Source organism: Ursus americanus, chromosome 14 (genome assembly GCF_024610735.1).
Source record: "Ursus americanus isolate L20-20 chromosome 14, mUrsAme1.1.p, whole genome shotgun sequence".
In the NCBI taxonomy this organism is placed as follows: domain Eukaryota; kingdom Metazoa; phylum Chordata; class Mammalia; order Carnivora; family Ursidae; genus Ursus; species Ursus americanus.
Window position 1 is genome coordinate 14904211 of NC_142140.1, and position 18762 is coordinate 14922972.

At 34.9% G+C, this 18762-nt stretch overlaps 1 protein-coding gene across 6 annotated transcripts in view; it reads right to left on the minus strand.

Moving 5' to 3' along the window:
• CNTN4 (contactin 4) overlaps window positions 1-18762 on the minus strand; it is an 877388-nt gene that overhangs the window by 735800 nt on the left and 122826 nt on the right. For 5 of the 6 annotated variants that reach the window (XM_087866849.1, XM_087866848.1, XM_045808107.2 and 2 more), the window contains one exon: window positions 6943-6981. The exons of the other annotated variant lie outside the window; for it this stretch is intronic. The gene's annotated coding sequence lies outside the window, so the exon portion shown is untranslated. The remainder of the gene's footprint in view (window positions 1-6942; window positions 6982-18762) is intronic. 6 annotated transcript variants of the gene reach the window in all.

An 18762-nucleotide genomic window follows, 5' to 3' on the forward strand; every position in this document is an offset into this window, starting at 1 on the left:
CATAGCTAGACAGTTTATGATTAATGATAGGATACCTAGTTAAAGGTAGCTGAAAGGTGTGTCATTTTTCATGACACAGGACCAATGAGACTCAAATAATAAAATGAAATATCAGGTTGAATTTAGAATTTTTCACTATGCAGTCATTTGTCTAAGAGAAAAATATATGCATCCATTTTTACTGTTTTAAATTAAAATGGTAAGAGTTTTAAATGTATATGGTACATTTCTAAAATTCCGCATTCCTAACTATTTTCTTAAGCCTTCCTCAAAGTCTATACTTCTGAAGAATAGTTACAAGAGTTTCCATGCAGTAAGAGCTTTTGGGAAATTAATTACAGCAGGAGAATCATGTTCAGTGTACACACTGTCATTGTCTTTTTCTGGAAATATGAGAACCATCACCTGGGAACCTACCAATTGTGATATTCCCCAACCTGCCTGTCTTATTCATCTTCATATAGCCAGAGTGTACCTGGCACAAAGTAGCTACTCAGAAAGTTAAGCTGTGATGAATACTGCATCAATGTGTCTATTTTGCCCAAGGTTTTGTTTCTCAAAGTGGCACCTTAAGACCACAAATAAATTAGGGATTTTCCCAGTCTCATTTCCTTCCTAATAAATCATTATGATTTTATCTTCTATTAAGTCAGAAACTCCCAAACCATATTCTGTGGAATATGGTTATCAAAGGAAAAGGGGGGAGTAGTTCTATCCTTAGAGTTATATGTCACTTCTATCTGCAAAAGAATTTTTTTAAAGATTTGTTTTGAGAGAGAGAGAAAGAGAGAGTGTGCACACATCCCGAGTGGGGAGGAGGAGCAGAGGGAGAGAATCTCAAGCAGACTCCCCGCTAAGCATGGAGCCCAATGCAGGACTTGATCTCACAACCCTGCGATCATGACCTGAGCAAAAACCATGAGTCAAGACACTGAACTGACTGAGCCACCCAGGCACCCCACAACAACAGATTTTTAGCTGCAGGATTTCTCCTTGTATTTAATATAGAAACATACACTTTGCATATTATAGAAGATATATATAGTATTTCTCAATTTGACTTCAGAATATTTTTAATTAAACATTGTAATGGGCTGTTCAAACCTTTTCATAGTTAAACATTAAATATCCTGAATTATAGTGTTTTTACCTTTGTTTCCAGTGTTTTCTTGTGGGCAACCAGTATATAAATTCATCTTTTTGATTATATAGTCTTTTGGAATGTAGATCATAAGAAATATTTGTAACAATGATTATTTATCAGATAATATTTTGAACAATGTAAAAGTTTCTACATGTAAAACCCTAAAGGTTTTAAGAATAATGCATCTAGAAATCTCAAAACCTTTGCTTTGCCCTTATTTTGGAGAAAACATTATCCTTCACTTTTCCACAGTGAACTATATTATGTGTCTCATCCATCCCATTTTGTTCATTTATTCATTCAGTTAACAAGCATTCAACCCTCATTATCCCCCATGCATGGGTCTGGAAATTGATCATATAAAGATGGATGTAAAGGTTCCTGCTCTAACAGAGCCCTTGTCTCATTTTAAAAAGAAAAATATAATAACAATAATAACCCACACAGTGGTTGGTGACATAAGAAAGAGATGCATGCAGTTACCAAGTTAAGACTAACATTGCCTTGGATAGTCAGAGAAAGTTTCCAAGGGGGAGGCCTTCAAAAGGGTATGCTTTAAAAGAAACAGGGATTTAAAAAATGAATTTACCAGGTTTAAGAGGACAACAGATAGAGGTCAATAACATATCCAAAGAAGAATATTTGCTGAGGTGTGGCAGTAAATACAGAAGCTTAGGGGATTAAGGTGATGAGGCACAAAGTAGATTGTGGCCAGTGTGCTCAGGATCCTGCAGGACAAGCTGAGGAATTTAGCTGAAATATTTTAAGAGGAAAGGTTACAGATCACAGCTGTCAAAATTTCCATCTTTTGTTTCCAAATTACTACTATACTTGTTAATGTCCATGTGAGTAGACTTGGACTGAATTACTGCATATGGTGAGCATTTTTAAGGACATTTCACCAATTCCTCTGCTGTTGGTCCCCTCTGAGTTTATGATGACCTGAAAAAGCAGCAGCTGATTTTGTGATGCCCTTTATAATTAGTGTCCTTATAGTGTTTATTTTCCCAATGCTTACTAAAGAAGAGTGAGATGTCCAGGTTTTCTTCTTCGCACATACCTTGTAACCATACTATAGAACAGGAAGGTTCAAGGATGATTCCCCCCCTACCAATTTAAATAATGCATGCTATGGTACGAGCGTATATATTTTGAACCTATGATCTGCCTTGAAGTTATCGACAAATTGATGTTATAAAGAATCTCTGCTCTAAGCTCAACTTTTTCAGCAACCTTTCCCAATTAACCCTTCCCATCTTGAATCTTTCCACCAACCTCAAGTATTAGGCAAATGCTTTAAGGATTTCCTTTGTTATTATTTTCTACCATTTTTGGCCTGGGCTCTACCTCCCTCTTCAAAACACCACTTCCTAAAACCAAAGAGAGGAAACCTCATCCTAAAGAGAATGAAGACTGTATGTCATGCATCTTTTTGTCCTCAGGACCTAGGATAATGCTCAATATGTGCTAAGCAGTAGATGAGTATTAGATGGATGGATACAGGGATGAATGAATGAGCGGATAAGAGGGAGAAAGAAAGAGCGAGGCATAAAGGAAAATGTAGCCAGAGAAGGAGAGGAGAAGAAGGAAAGGGAAGAAGAGAAAAAAGTAAAATAGAAATAGAAAGTGGAGCAGAAAGAAGAACACTGTTACAGCAATGATTTTATCTGCATTAACCAGGATGCTGAATTGCAAATAACAAAGACCCTACTCAATATAAATCATATAAAAGGGTAATCGATTGGGTCCTATAGCCCCTAATTACCCTAGGGTATAGATCAAGATTGAAGAAAAAGTTGCATGAAGCAGCACCTGAGGTCACAGAAGTGGAGACAACTATTTCAGGACTCTTTCTCTTCTGCTTCCTGTTCAATCTTGTCTGGGTATCTCGGCTTATCCTAACTGTATGGACATTAGTCACCTTCCTCTCTAGAGACCATCTCACTCTTAATGTCCCTACTCTGATGATACTTTTAGGGTATAGATCTACTCCTTCTTGAATTTCTTTGTCCAGAGGATTAGGGAACTGTGAAATGTTTGCAACTTGGGACCCAAGTCCATGAATTTTGATCTAAATGGCTACATCTATGTTAAAAGGCATATAATTTTAAATTAGGACACTGCTTTCTGGATTTCAGAGGTTACTTTATTTTTACATTATGCTAAAAGATCACAGACATTAAATATTAACTTAATATTTAATAAAAGCAGTTAGATTGCACAATCAGGCTTTAAATGGTATTAGCTGATAATAAATAAACTTAGCCAAATCTGAATAATGTCCAAAACTTCTGCCCCACCAATCTCATGGCATGACATGAAAATCAAAAAAGATGTGTGAATACATACAGTAAAATCTATGAAACTATAGTTGCCATTATAGCTGTCATTTCTGCTGTTATTAATATTAAATAGATGTTAAGAAGCAGAATAGAAAAGGTCAAAGGAAGTATCTCTTGCCTTATAATTCCTATCAAAGATTTCCTCCTGTCCTTGATAAAATAATTATTACTCATTTAATTCCTTAAATAACCATTCTTCCCAGCACCAGTATACTTTTTTATGGTCTCTAGCCCAATACCTCACACCATGCATGCAGATACAGACATTCTCACTTTTCTAGTATTTCTCAACACTAAGGAACTGTGTTCAAAGTTAAATAAATGATGGTGTGAGATGATTTATCCAATTGGGCAGAAAACAAGAGGATAAGTGCGATGAACATGTGTTGGTCACAAGGGACCATGCTTTAGATGATTGGAAGGACAAGCTGACGGCAATGACCTTGAGCAGGGAGTTCTGACTGTAGGGCATCTGATAGGCTTGTGAAAGAGGCAAACATCAAACTAGACATCGCAAGTTAAGTACAACTTTGATAGGTAAGGACTGGAAGACAAGAGTATCCCTGACAAAGGAAATTAAATAAAAGGCAGAAAGGTAGGATCAAATATTGGGTACAGCAAGCGATAAGTAGCAGGAGAATCAGTAACATAAGATAATGGCTAGAAAAACTGAAAAGTAATTGTGGAAACATTCTCAACGTCAGCATTATAACTATCTTCCTAATCCCTGCCATACTTAGCAATAAAATAGGTAATAAAAATGGAATTAATTTAGTAGAATAATTACAGTATTTACAACTCTTCTAATTAGTATTATACTAGCCTCTGAAAATAAGTACATCTATGATCTCTATTTACATGTTCATATAATTTCAACAAAGAATAGTCATTAATTGGTAATTTTTAAATATTTCCCTTAAAAGTTGCTTATTCTGACTTGTATTCTTTTGAAGGGAAATAACACATTTATATATTGCCTTTGTCAAGGCCATGCTGAAAACCACCCTTTGCTATAAAAAGATATTTTTACTAATGGCATATAATCAAACATGCACTTCATTCGTCATTAAAACTTACTGCAAATATCCAACAGCTATGTAGCAATTGCAATGAAAACAATGAAGTTGATTTCAAACTGTAATGCCTGTGATTTGTCTCATAAAATACAGGGAAAAAAAATCCCTATAAAAGAAATAAGATATGCAAAGAACATTTTATTCCCATTTGATTTACAAATGTTTAAAATATAGTTTTAATATCTGGCACTCATGATGATAACTACATTTTTTAAAATGAAGTTAGTGTCTTAATAAGCTATGCTGCCTGTTGTCATTTTTACAGATGAGTTATATATATTTTTTTCTAACCAACGAATAACTAATCTTGCATATGTAGGCTGGCCCATATCAAATGGACACCATCTTACCATTTTTCATCTACAAAGGTGACACTTCAGATTTTACCTATCAGATTAAAAAATCATACAATCACAATATTTCACAGAGAGAAAAATGGCCCAAGATACCTACCAGAGTCCCTAACCTGGTTCTTAAAAATCCCCTCTAGCATAAAACAGAGGTCGTTTCATATCTTCATTTGTAATGTTTGTAATAAAGATCCTAAAATAATATATGAATAGGAACACAAGGGAGTATTCAATGCAGAATAAGCCCAATATTCAAATGGACCCTTCCCAGTATTTATCTACTTCAAATATTTTTTAATAAAGAAAAGAAATTCCTATCTCAAGCAAATATCTAACCTCATGATATAAAAGCTATCTGAACATTATTTAGTTTTTTAAATGACCAAATTAAAAGATATGAGGCCTTACTATCTACACTAAAAATATAATGCATTTATTTCTCTAATTTCAAACAAAAGGAACTAATATTAGCATTCCTGGATAACATTCTTTCATCTAAGTAGCCTGGAAGAATCAAGTGAATTATTCAAATCTAGAAAAGGAAACCACTAAGAAAATAGATATTTTAATGTTCTTCAGCCTGCAACCTATCCAGGAAGAGAGAAATCAGATAAAAGATAACCTTGAGCTAACAAGGTTATGAGGGATTCTTTCAAAATGAGTTCATCCTGAGTCTCCATGTCAGGTAGGACAAAAGACACAGAGGGGAAGCCTACCTTCTTAGATCCATCCCCACCCCAAAATTTAAGCAAACAAAAACACTGCTGATTAGCCAGAGAATCAATCGTACCTTTCTACTCTCCTATCCCAATAAGTAAATTTATCTCACACTGTAAAATATTAGTTAGTAACAGTTTTACCAATACAAAACTATTCACCTCTAAACTTTAGCTTTTTCAAATATGAAATCAAATATGAAATTTTAGGGAAGAGGTAACATGAGAAATCATATATGATTTAGCACTAACCATAAAAAGAAAGTGATGAACTTAGGGAAACTGAATTGCTTAAGATCCCTCAACTCTTGAAAGAAAGATTCGTCTCAAAACACTTGACTTAAGAACCACTGGTCCAAGGCTGTGATAGCCCAACACCGTAGGATACCAGCTGGTTTTTCATATTTGGTCATCTTTGCTATGTGATTGTGTGTCCATGTATCTGTGTGTAGGTTAAACAGGCATTATGCAGTTAAGACTCAATTTTATATATATTAATAATCGTTCTTAAATGGTCAGTAATCCTTTTTAAGTCTAAGGATCTTTCCCATAAATTAAATTCTGTAATGTCACAGATTTATGTGCAACTGGGTGAGCAAATACGTATCACAGTATTACCACAAAATATAACCAAAATATAAATTGCTAGAACAAGCAAATTGGTAATTCTCCAGTATATGGTATATATATTAAATCAGGAGTAACAACAGAAAACTTTGTATAAGATACAAAGGTGTTAGGTTGAGAAACAGAAGTTCATTGAGAATTTTTCTACTGAAAACAGAGTTAACTCATCACTAAAAATGACAACATATGAAATCATGTTTACAGGGGTAAACTGGGTTTCAAAATGTACATGTTGGCAATATTAAAATTTAACACAACAAAATATAAATTGCATAAAAAACACCAAAGGTTTATAACCAAATAAATATAAACTAATAAAAACTAATAAACACAATGCATACTACAATTATTCGGGTAATATATTTATGATAATTAGTTAACTTTTCTACTTTAAAAACTGGACAATTTTAAAGTACATTGGAAAATGAAATTTAATAAAATTTTATTTGCAAATGAATTTTTTGGGCTACACATTACATTTAAAATCACCTATTATAGTTTATTATAAAATCCACTGCTACTGCTTTCTGTATGTATTATTTACATAAAATAGAGCTATTTATTAATTCCATAACTCATAAGGAAATGCAGTCCTTGTCAAGAGTCATAGACTTTGTACAATTCCTTAAAGATAATTTATATGCTACATTACACATATATATTTTTATTTAAATAAATGGTACATACCCCCAAATGTTATTCATCTCAACTTCAATTGCTCATCACCTACAAATAAAGAAATGGATTTTAGAATAAAGCATAAACCTGGTTTTGGTTTTTGTTTTGTTTTTTTTATATATCAGTTGCATTCCAGTATTGCTGGTTTTAGAATAAAATGTCTCAATGGCAGGGGCACCTGGGTGGCTCAGTTGGTTAAGTGTCTAACACTTGATTTCAGCTCAGATCCCAATCTCAGGGTTATAGTCATGAGTTCAAGCCCCACGTTGGGAGCCTACTTAAAAACAAAAAACAAACAAACAAAAAAACCTGTCTGAATGGCAAGTCATGAAGTCATGCCAGAAAAAGTATCTCAGTGAATTACAGAGGATCTGATTTTGTCATCATATTCTTTAAACTGTGCAATAAGTTACCCTGATGAGCAAGAAAATTGTCACAGTAAATCTATTAAAAAAGCCTGTAGGCTGATCTATATTCGAATACCTATAATAAAAAAGAGATACCACTAATTTTGCTTATTGTACACATTACAGTAAGCATTTGGTTTTCATAAGAAAGTAAAAATGGTCTTCATTTGAAATTAAAGAAAAATTTTCCTTAGATTATAAAGAGCAACAATTAATATTCATTTTTCATAAACTACATAAAAACTCACCTCTCACCATTTCTTTAAATTCACTGCCAATTTTTAGATGAGAATTTATTTTTAAAAACATGAAATCTAAATTTTAAAGGCTAGATAAATTGTTCGATTATAAAAATTTTACTTTGTTTTTTTAAGTAATCTCTACACCCAGCGTGGGGCTCGAACTCACAACCCTGAGATCAAGAGTCACATGCTCTACTGACTGAGCCAGCTAGGCACCCCTACAAAATTTTAAATGGTGTGAGGTCTATCCAATATTTATATATGCCCCACTTTTCTTACCCTCGACTGAACCTTCCTAAATTTAAACTCCAAGTGTTATTGATAATATTTTGGACTTAACAAAATTTTATATTTACATTTCTATGACTTATGTTTTATCTTCAAACTCTCCTTTCTGAGCTCCACATCCATGCAGCCAATTGGCTACCAGACATAACTATTTGGATACTCTAAAGGGATGCCAAACTCCATGTGTTTGAATACAAATACATGACTTCCTATACCAATTCTCCCCTCAACCCAAATGGTCAACTTCCAGTGTTGGTAGTGAATGGCACCACCATAATTCACCAGCCAGAGAGGCAGAAGTCACACATACCTTTCTTTCTCATCTCTTGTAAGAGTAGTCAATCCACCACTAGGTCCAGACCATTTTACTTCATACATTTATCTGTTACCATCTCCCTTCTACCTACCATTATTTCACACCTAAAACAGTAGGAAGAACATTCGCATTGCATTCACCCGACCCCACCCTTTTTCCTCCTTTTCCCCCTCCCCATTTCAACCCTCTGAAGATGCTTCAGTGTCTTAGTCATAGAAAATGACTGAAGTTTTTTTAACTTGCCTACAAATCCATCTACCATCTACCCTTTGCCAAATATTCCCAGTGTCTTCCACCATTCTCCGCCTTGCTCTCTGCACTCCAGATATACTCAAGTGTTTTCATTTCTCGAAATCTATCATGTTCCTTCCTATTTTAAGGGTTTTTATATGTATCATGTCATCTGGCATCTTCTCCCCCTTAACCCACTTCCACCTATTCTTTCTGTAGATTTCCACTTAAACTTCGCTTTCTAAGAGAAGCCTCTTTTGATGCCCTAAGTCAGGTCCTCATAATATATTCTCACAGAACAGCATTTGCTTCTTCAAAGCATTTATCACTGATTGTCTATGTAACTTATAACTACATCCCTCACTACAATGTAAACTAAATGAAGGTAGCATCTATGTTGCATATTCCTGGTGCCTAGCATAGACCCTGACATGCAATAGATATTAATGAGTAAAATTAAAATGAATAAGTGAATGAAAATGATAGTTGGGGTATCTTTTTTATGTTCCATTTGTACCAAGTCATGGTGGTATAATTGGAACATAAAAATGTTGTATTCTTGAGGAAAATATTTAAAATTACTCCTGAGTCCCAAAACAAGAAGTACGGTGGAATCCAATAATGATGCTTATAAACTGTTAATTGCTTCCTGAAGACCGAAACAAAATTTATTCCCCATATGTAATTCAATGAATAAAATTTAGGAGTGGAATATGTATAGAATAAAAGAAGTTTATTTTATGAAACTTTTCCATTTACATTATGCTTTCAGATAAATGTTTGACTTAATGTCCAACGGAGAACATGTATTGAGTATCTAGTGGTATTGTCTCCAGTTATCAGATAAAAAAGTAGGGTAAGAGGTTTCATGTTTGGCCTGTGGTTGCATTGCTAATAAGCACCAGAATGAGAGCTCTTATCTCTAACTCCTGTGTACTTCCTACTAAATTACAGAGCCTTGGCAGTGATCCAGATGATGTAAACTAGACAAGTTCTCCCAATGAGACCACGTTGTAACTCCATGATGATTATGTTGCTGCTATACAAAATTTTCATGACAATGTATGCAATCCGTTCTCCTGCATAACTAAGGAAGCACTCACCCCTCAAAACTCAACTCTGCCAACCTGAACTTTCCAAACCCTTCTCTACTGAATTAAGGCTTACCTCTGCATCTCCTATTGCAGTATTTCCTGCATTACATTTGGTATCGGTTTAGTGACACCCCTCCTTTAACTAAACTGTATGTGCCGGGAGCAAGAGGGTGTTCGTATCTGTACTCCAGCACCTAATGCGATGTCTCTCTCACCATGGTCACCGAAACCCTGGGTGATGAGTGGATATGTGCAATAGCAAATAAATGAATTAGGCCAAGAACAAGCACAGTACTGCATGGTCCTGTGACTTCTAAATCATCAATACTTAAAATCTAGTGAGACCATTATACTGAAATCTGGTTTTCTAGTCAGCATAATAACCATTAATCAAAATACATCATGTGTTTATTATAATACAGCAAAGCTCCTCTTACTGACAAGTCAAAGACCAAAGCAATTTGCATCAGGGAGCAACATTATTTTAAGCAGATAAAAAGGATCAAACATTTATAAAAACCCTGACAGGAGTGAATACAAAACAGAGAAAATGATACACAATAGGTTTCATTTATTCAAAATTTTGAGATATCTTGGTATCTTTTAAGTATTTACTGTAGCACACTGAAAAACAGAATGAGATATTCCCTTCCTACACAGACATTAAGTGCAGTTTGTGACTGCACCAAAACTAACTTCTTTTTGAGATTTATTTATTTGAGCAAGAATGAGAGAACATGAGGAGGGGAAAGGGCAGAGGGACAGAATATCCAAGCAGACTTCCACTGAGCACGAAGCCTGACACAGGGCTTTATCTCATGACCCACAAAATCAGGATCCATGAGATCAGGACCTGAGCCAAAACCAAGAATCGGACGCTTAACCAACTGAGCCACCAAGGCACCCTAAAACTAACTTCTGTATTAGTAAGCTGCTTAATGTAAGGAGCTTTCAGGTTACCTTCGTACGCATAATCCTTTACACCTGGGTAAGTGCATAAATTGATAATGTTGGCATCATTAAATCTCATGCTATTCACAATAATCATTCATTCAAACTCTATTCAAAAGACAAGTAGAATGGAGAAAAATAAATCTTTTGTTTCTGAAACGTATAGACTTATGGGTCTTCTCAGGCACTTTGTTCTTTTGTTAGTTCTGAGCGAGTTCTAAGACAGCAGATCTTATCAATATGACAGATAGGCCAAGATAAATGAAAACTCAATTTTTCCAAATAACTATGGCCTTTTTCCCAAGCAAAAAATAAACTCAGAGCAATACTATTGAAAGCAAATGAATAGATTTTGTCAAAGCTTTAAGCAACAAGGAAGACAAGTATCTGGTCCCCTTTTAGCATAAACTTGAATCATTTGTGACTGAGGCAATACTGAAAATGCAATTGCATGCTTCTCTGACAGAGAGATGGGTGCTACTGACTAAACAGAAAAAAAGGAAAACAGAGAAGAAAAATGACAAGACCAATATATTCTTTGTTAGGACCACATTCACAAAATGATCAAGCTTCTTTCAGAGTAATTGATAAAGATTAAATTTCTTTATGACAAATCCAATCAACAGTGTACTTGCTTTATGCTCAAGAAAATAATTTTCTTTTATAAATTTATTTTATAACTTACTAACTCCAGGTATCATACCCATTCTCATTAGCTCTGTAAAATGACATTTAATGTATTTTCTTATCAGATATATCAGCATAAATCCCTGTCAAAGATTTCTTGGTCCAGGGTCTGGAATAAAGGCATATCTCTGAGTACTTCTGTACAGGAGAGAAATTTCACAAGCTGATGAAGTTTTTAAGTCTTAGTTGGATGCCATGAAGATTTCTTTTAATACCTATATGGTACCGGTTTTCTTGCAAGATGGTCAGGTTGTCATTTCAGAATCTAACAGCTACCTGGCAAATTATCATCTGAAAACAAAGAAAGCTTATTAGATAGCTCACAGAGCAAAGAATCCCATGGAATGGCTGGAACAGTGAAGAAATGCTGCCAACACTAATTTAATAAGGTGCATTGTCCATGTGATTATCTTTGTTGTTTTTCCACCTGTGCTGTGTATTCACTTCTTGTTCAAACAGGCTATGGGCAATTTTGAGAAAGGAGAATCACTAGGCTCAAATCAGAGAGTCCTAACTCATCCAGGATCTTTCTTGGAAAAAGCACTTTCCTAGTGAGCTTTTTCATCTACAGAGTTACAGGGGTGTGCTAGAACACCTTCAAGTCTCTGCAACAGAATAGCTATGATTTCTAGGATGATTTTGTCATATTGCTGCTCCATTAAAAGGTTTATTTAGGGAGGTCAATGGAAACCCAAAGAAAATGATCTCCAGATTCTCAACAGATTTCATTTCCCATGCCATCTATGCTTGTCCTCAGTCACTGGAGATAATCCTTAAGTGACATTATTCCAAAGTCAAGTATTTTATGCTGAATCATACATGCCTAGTTCACAAAAGCTGTCTATATAATAGTCAATGCATATAGCCATGAAAGAATGTAGAATAAAGCAAAAGCTTTTTAATTGACTACTTAAGAGGTTATGGAGAGGCCACGAGGTGAAGTTATGAAGTAGGTTTCTAGTCAAGAATGCCATCTACTGACAATAAAATAGTCAATATTCATATGATTTTATTGAATGAAGAGTCAACAGTGGATTTCAGTCCTGGAGCTGTTAAGAATCTGGTATGTAAAAATAAAAGCCCATCAATTCTTAGCATCCCTCTGGGGTTTTTGTGGGTATATGTTTAATAACTGTCATATCTCAAAACACTTCAGTCTAACGCCCATTTAGCCTAGACAATATAATAGCAGACAGATTTGCCAGCCATGCATGGATGGCTTGAATGCTCCTAACAGGTGCCCCATAACCAACTTCTTAGGATACAAACAGATTTCTATCAAAAGCTCTCAAACCACCTCAGAAAAAAACAAGGTATTTTATTAAAGTAAAACCTATATGCCAAAGTGAAAAATCCTACATCTCTTCCTCAGTTTTTCTTATGACTTTCCACTAGCAAAGCCATCTCATTTAAAACCTGCTAATCCCTTGGCATGGCTGTTTTGAGATGTGGAGGGTGATAAGGACTATTATGAGGGCTCGATTTCAATTATAAGAGAAAATACAACTGAAAACAATAATATTTTAACACATGATGTTTTCCATCTATTGAAGTGGCAAAGACCAAAAGGTTTACACTGTGTTGATAAGTGCAAGGGATAAAAAAACATTCACATACCCACCATTTTTGGTGGGTGGACATGCTGGTACAAATCCATAAAGGATTATTTACCAATATTTATAAAAAATAATAAAGCAATTTTTTTTACTCCTAAATATCTCCTTTAAAATTATATAGTCTAGGAATATATAGTCATTGGGGCACTCCCTGCTAGTTTTAAGAGCTACTTAAATAATGAAGATTAAATAAAATAATGCATGTCAAGTATATAGAACAAAAAAGTATAGAGTAGTTCACATCATTTTTATTATTAGATGATGGTATCATTTAATCACTTTAGAAAACACTACAAAATTTGAGACAAGTGTCCCATTCATTATGGTAAAAAGAAAAAGCCTATGTGTGTAGTATACATATCTATAACTAGAATATAATTATTTAAATGCTCTGGTAAGCCTTGCCAACTGGAGAAACTTCTTTACAGAAATGTATAATTTATGAATAATCATTTGTGCTAATTTCCTAGGAATGTTTCGCTTTGAATTAATAAATGTCTAAAAGAGTAGGGGAAAAAAAACAAAAAATCCTTATAATCTCAATCGAAATTAATATAATTCTATTAGGATGTAATTGACTGAATGAGTTGAAGAGGAGTTTAAAATTTTTCCAGCATTTTCTTCTCTTTCTGTAATTAAATTACATTCTAGCCATTATCAACCATTCATTTTAGGTGAATGACAAAAAGAAAAAAGATGTGAAGTGAAAGCACATTCATTTGACATTAACCCAAAATAACCAATTTGCTTCTCATGAGCCTTGGCTGTTGCTGAGGTGCATTTGTTAAATTATAGCAGCAATTTTTCCTCAGGAATCTTCTAATTTTGTTCCAATCACTGGAGTCATGTTTATGTATTTCCTTGCACAGATATACTGCTTCCTGAGAGAACTCTTGAGAATAGAAATTCTTTATCAGATGATTGAATATCAAACAGTGAGATGACTAGCCGGTTAGGTTAAAAATATGAACAGACATTTAAATTTAAACATAAAAGAGATCATCTGAATGACAAATTTTGGGTGATGTAGAGGAATGAATTAGGAGAACTTCTTCCCTTCCTTTTACTCTCAGAGCTTCTCCACACCTAACCAGTAAAGTTCAGTCGCACTTTCCTACTGTTTAGAGCTGTGCTGTCCAGTGAGGTAGCCACTGGCCAGATGGGACTATTGAGTACTTTGTCATGTAGCTAGTAAAAAGTGAAGATGTAGTACAAACAATCAATGTAAAGTATCTCATTCATAACTGTTTTAATATTGGTACTTGTTGATACAATATGTTGAACACATGGTGTTAAATAAAATTTCACCTGCGCCACTGTACTTTTTACTAGGACTTCCAGCAAAGTTGAAATTATACTTTTAGTTCGCGTATTTCCACTAGCGCAGAACTAGAGCACTGTTATCTATGATGCATCTATATTCCACACGTTCCTTTGTGTGTACCTGTGTTTTGATGGTTCCAGTAACTAAGCTGGTCTCAAAAGGGGAAGAAGCTGTTTATCTTTACAATCCTATCTTCATGAGACATGTGAAGACTGGTTGATTCCCATTATGTGGATCCAGATCTTGCCCCTCAAAACAAGGCATTGACCAGCTTGGTATTAAAGTCAGAAGGCTTGAATTTCCAGCTGGGTTACCTGCACAAATCATTTAAAGCCTCCAAGATTATTTTTCTTAGCTAGAGAGGGCCTCTCTGTGTGACCAACAACATCGCTATGAAAAATCACTTAAGGTATAGATGAGAACTCTTCAAGCCATACACATGATGATGCTTTTCAAGTGGTATGAACACAGTATTATCTCAACAAACAACATTTGGGATAACTGATCGTTTGTAATTCATCTAAATTGGAGCAGAAATACCACACCTTTGCTGCCAATCACATTGCTGCGTAGGACAGGAAGCAGCTGATTTATTCAATCATAAATTATACCTTGGCCATCTTAACTCCTAAGTCAAGCAGAGAAAGACGATTATCATACGGTTTTTCTCATCTATGGAACATAACTAGGAAGATCAGTAGGAGAAGAAAGGGCTAAAGAAAGGGGGGGGTAATCAGAAGGGGGAATGAAGCATGACAGACTATGGACTCTGAGAAACAAACTGAGGGCTTCAGAGGGGAGGGGGGTGGGGGAATGGGATAGGCTGGTGATGGGTAGTAAGGAAGGCACGTATTGCATGGTGCACTGGGTGTTATATGCAACTAATGAGTCATTGAACTTAACATCAAAAACGAGGGATATACTGTATGGTGACTTAACATAATAGAATAAAAAAATATTATTATAATAAAAATAAATAAATAAATAAATAAATAAATAAATAAATACCTTGGATTATTCCCTAATAATTCTTTTTCAAGGGCTCCTGGGAGGCTCAGTGGGTTAAGGGTCTGCCTTCAGCTCAGGTCATGATCTCTGGGTCCTGGGATTGGGCCCTGCACCAGGCTTCCTGCTCAGCAGGGAGTCTGCTTCTCTTTCTTTCTCCCTCTGCCACTCCCCACTGCTCATTCTCTCCCCCTCCCAATAAATCAATAAAATCTTTAAAAAATAATAATTCTTTTTCAAATCAAGTACATAGAGTATGAATCTCTCAAAAAGCTTAATAATTTTAACAGTACCAGAATAAACAAAATTTAGATTGAAAACAGATTTATATTCAATGACGGTGTTTTCCTCATAACAATTCTCTTTCATACAGTCACATTCACTCATCAAATATTTAGAGTGTGCTCTACAATAAAGCAAAGGTGACAAGATCGCAGGCTTTGGAATTACAGATGCCACACTGGAATTTCGGCCACATTGAATGTTTAATGTGGCCCTTCCACCCCTGTAATATAGGAATCCATTACTAAGTCTAGCAGGATTTTAGGACAATTAAATGACATATTAATTAGAAAAAAATTAACACCTGGCACATGGTGTTTAATAAATTTTAGCTAAAATAATATTTATTAGTACTTAGCTACTTTTCTAGACACTGAAAATACTGAAGACACAGGCTCTGCCCTCAAGGCATTATCTACACTATCATCTATCAGCTGTATCTGAGGAAATCTAAAGAGTAATTATTTTCCAGTATCCAGGAAACTATATGAATCTTACAGGCTGTTATCCTAATATTTAGTCCTGTGTAATTACAGCCTTGATCCTCTGAAGGATCCGTTCAAGAAGCCTAAGGATCTTTGCAAACTAATATAGAGTTTACCTAATAGGTTTCATTTAATCAGTCTTGTCATACTGAATTTCAGAAAGCTCTTGAGGAAACAGTGGTTACCTTTTCTAGCAGGCTTAAAGTTAGCCTAAGCACTCTGTTAAATGGATTTCCTTTTACACCGCTTTTCAATAATACACAAGCCCACCATCATCACATCCTAACGCAATCATCATTTACCATGATCCTCTGGTTCAGTGACAGAGGTGAGAGATAAATAATAAAAAACATCAATACCTTCTTGCATCCTTCCAGAAACTTCCCTCATTAAGCTCTTACCATGAGCACCCATCAGCTTTGCCTATTTGTTTTCTTTCTACAATAAATCGCAGAGTAGCAACAATTTTTAAAGAAAGACCCTACTGGCCAATTTGCCAAGACCACTATATTAGAGCTTCTCAAAAAGTTGTACCAATCGGTAGTCATTTTTTATGTGGTGAAAAAACAAACAAACCAGAATCCATATGGCCACAGCAGATTCTACCATCTACTATCAAAATGGAATATCAAGTTCCCCTTTGCAGATAGCTGTAAGTTAATACGGAATGTCAAAAGTTTCATACACAGGAATGACTGATTTCAAATCTATCAACCCAATCCTATTTAGTAACTACTAATTAAATGATAGAAGACACAATCCTACTTTCAAAAGACTAACAGTGTTATTTTTAAATAGTTCTAAATTCTAGTCATTCATATATATTACAAGTTGTTATAGACGGTTTTCAAAACACAGCTCTAATCAAGTAAATCACTTACTCAAAGCCTCAATGCCCTGATCTGTAAAATGGAAGTAATTACGGCTACACTGTAGTCATTTTAGAAATATTAGAAATAATGTATATAAAGCATTTATCACAGTGTTATTACCACTATTGATGTCATATTTTATTAGCTAGGGCAGGGGTCTTCAAACTTTTCTGTAAAGGGCCAGATGACAAGTATCTTTAGCCTTAGAGGCCATAAAATCTGTATCAGTACTACGCAACTGCTGTCCTAACAGGAAAGCAGTCATCAACAATACATAAACCAACTGCGGTCCTAACAGGAAAGCAGTCATCAACAATACATAAACAAATGAGTGTGGCTGTATTCTAATGAAACTGTATCTGTGGACACTGAAATTTGAATGTTATATAGAACTATTATTCTCTTTTTTTCCCCCTCAACCATCTAAAAAAATAAAAACAATCTCAGTTTGTGGGCAACATAAAGAACTGGAGGACCAGATATGACCATCGGGCCATAGAGTGTCAAGCCCTGGGCCAGAGGAGTCTGATCTGGACTTACATCGATTGATTTTATCTTTAACTGGCCAGTTAGTTTTTAGAAAAAAAAAAAAAATATTTGCAACAAATTGAAAATGCTTTACATGCAAAATCATGTTATTTTCATCAACTTTAAATTCTACTGAACATTTCTGGAAAAATATAATACAAGTAACCCCTGCTTTCCAAATCTTGAGTTTCCTACATTAGTTACCAACAGTAGTAGTTAAGGGCTTTTCTCATAAAAGCAAAAATCCTCCCTCAGACTGCTTTTGGTTAGCAAAAACAGGTACTAATATAGATCTGTGTAAAAGCAAAGTAGCATAACTTTCAGGAAGTGGAGGGATACTCTTTGCTTTATGCTATTTCCCCTTACAAAAGGTTTCATAGGGCCTGTCTATTTTTGGATAGTGGGATCAACCTGTGTTTTGCTTTCACTATTTAAACACCTACCCTTTTGTAGAACTTTAAGGGGTATTTCACGTCCAGCGTAAAGAGTTCAAGAATGGTACTTCAAAGCACTGCAAACAAATTTATTTAACATGCTTGTTAAACATATTGCTTATTTTCCTTACTAAATTAACTGTGGTTTGTGAAACAAACAAATGAATCTACCAATACAAGATGCAAAAACAATTTCAATAAATAGGTTTTCATTTACTATTTAATCTCCTTTCTGCCACTGACTTAAAAAACAGCTGCCAGGAAGGGATGCAAACACCATATTTCTCCAGTTACATAATGTTAATTATAATGGAATTACACTACAAATAAAATCTTAATCATGTTGGCCACTCTTCTCCGTGTCCTTATTACTTACTCACAGACTCCCAATCCATTAAATCTGTGTTGTAGTATTAAAATGGGTGGAAGAGCAGGGGAGAGAGAAGATGAATTTGGTTTGGTCAAAAGGTCAAGGGATAATAATTTAGTTAAATAAGTAAAGTGGGGCATAATCTTTTCATCCTTTTTATATCTTATGCTTTTAATGCTGGATTATCTGCAAAATGAACAAAGACAGTGAATATCAGGTCAGCTCTGCTGAGAATATCGAGCTGACAACAGCACAGAAGGACGTGCTATCGAGGTTCATAGTCGTTGCTCTCAGGACATTAACTTACATTTTGGAGATATTTGCCAAGCATCCCTTATCTATCCACACTTTACAACCCACCAGTTTATTTACCTCTTGAACTGAATTACAATGGAAAGTGAAAATACAGGAATGCAAAGATAAATAAGCCATTGAAGTTTACAAATGCACAAGACAGGTTTGTTTGTTTCTTTGTTTTCCCAGTCATAACATCAAGCTAGCACCCAAACAATTAACAAAATAGCAACATTACCATGGTTGGATATATGCAGAGATTGTTAAATATCCAGGTAATAATGAAGCATAGATACATACTATAAAGCCAGACTGACTGTGTTCTGTATGCTTAGCATTTATACATTTGTAGGATTATAGATAATTTACCTGCCACTCTAAGCCTGAATTTGTCTGTAACATG